The sequence below is a fragment of the Tachysurus fulvidraco genome, chromosome 5, assembly GCF_022655615.1.
Source record: "Tachysurus fulvidraco isolate hzauxx_2018 chromosome 5, HZAU_PFXX_2.0, whole genome shotgun sequence".
NCBI lineage: Eukaryota > Metazoa > Chordata > Actinopteri > Siluriformes > Bagridae > Tachysurus > Tachysurus fulvidraco.
This window is the reverse complement of record NC_062522.1, coordinates 34,206,280-34,208,779: the sequence shown is the minus strand read 5'-3', so window position 1 is coordinate 34,208,779 and position 2,500 is coordinate 34,206,280. Positions and strand designations below refer to the sequence as shown.

At 40.8% G+C, this 2,500-nt stretch overlaps 1 protein-coding gene across 2 annotated transcripts in view; it reads left to right on the top strand.

Moving 5' to 3' along the window:
• slc44a2 (solute carrier family 44 member 2) overlaps window positions 1-2,500 on the top strand; it is a 20,490-nt gene that overhangs the window by 4,242 nt on the left and 13,748 nt on the right. The window lies entirely within an intron of this gene.

Sequence of the window (2,500 nt, the reverse complement as noted above, 5' to 3'; positions counted from 1 at the left end):
ACACACTGTACACAACACACAGTACACACACACTACACTACACACACACTACACACACACTACACTACACACACACTACACTACACTACACACACACTACACTACACACACACACTACACACACACTACACAACACTACACACACACACTACACACACTACACAACTCTACACTACACACTACACTACACACTACACAACTCTACACTACACACTACACTACACTACACACTACACAACTCTACACTACACTAACTACACACTACACTAACTACACACTACACTACACTACACACTACACTAACTACACACTACACTACACACTACACCCACATTGCACTACACACACACATTACACTACACACACATTACACTACACACACATTACACTACACACACACATTACACTACACACACATTACACTACACACACATTACACAACCACACTACACAACCACACTACACAATCACACTACACAACCACACTACACAACCACACTACACAACCACACTACACAACCACACTACACAATCACACTACACAACCACAGTATACACCCATGCTACACAACCACACTACACAACCACACTACACCACCTACTACACTAAACCACACACTACACTACACACTACACCACACACTACACTACACTACACACTACACTACACACACCACACACTACACTACACACTACACCACACACTACACCACACACTACACCACACACTACACTACACACTACACCACACACTACACCACACACTACACTACACTACACTAACTCTACACTACACTACACTACACTAACTACACACTACACTACACTACACTACACTACACTAACTACACACTACACTACACTAACTACACTAACTACACACTACACTACACTACACTAACTACACACTACACTACACTAACTACACACTACACTACACTAACTACACACTACACTACACTACACTAACTACACACTACACTACACTACACTAACTACACACTACACTACACTAACTACACACTACACTACACTAACTACACACTACACTACACTAACTACACACTACACTACACTAACTACACTAACTACACACTACACTACACTACACTAACTACACACTACACTACACTAACTACACACTACACTACACTACACTAACTACACACTACACTACACTAACTACACACTACACTACACTAACTACACACTACACTAACTACACACTACACTACACTAACTACACACTACACTACAACTAACACACACTTACAACTAACACTACCACATTACAACTACACACCACATTAAACTACACACACTACCAGTACACTACACAAATACACTACACACACACATCAGCTACACTACACACACATCAGCTACACTACACACACACATCAGCTACACTACACACACATCAGCTACACTACACACACACATCAGCTACACTACACACACACATCAGCTACACTACACACACATCAGCTACACTACACACACACATCAGCTACACTACACACACATCAGCTACACTACACACACACACACACACACACACACATCAGCTACACAACACACACAACACATACACTACACACACATACACTACACACACACACAACTACACACACACATACACTACACACACACATCAGCTACACTACACACACTACACACACACACATACACTACACACACATTACACACACACACAACACACACTACACTACACTACACACACACACATCAGCTACACTACACACACACATCAGCTACACTACACACACATTACACTACACACACACATACACTACACACACTACACAACACACACACACACATTACACACACACATACACACACACAACAGCTACACTACACACACACTACCACTACAACAACACATTACACGAAACAACACACAATTACACTACACCACACCATTACACTACCACCACATTAACTACCCACCGCATTACAACACTACACAACAGTACACTTACACACACAAATTACACTGACAAACACCACATTACACTACACACAACATTACACTTACACACACATTACACTACAACAACACATTACTAACACTACAACAACACATTACACTACACACACAGTACACTACACACATCATTAACGACTTACACACACACATGATTAACACTACACACACACATTACACTACCAACACACATTACAACTACAACCACCCACATTAACACTAAACACACATTACACTACACACACACATTACACTACACACACACATTACACTACACCACACATTACACTACAACACACATTACACTATACACAACACACATTACACTACACACACATTACACTACACACACATTACACTACACACACATTACACTACACACACACATTACACTACACACACATTACACTACACACACATTACACTACACACACACATTACACTACACACACACATTACACTACACACACATTACATTACACACACACA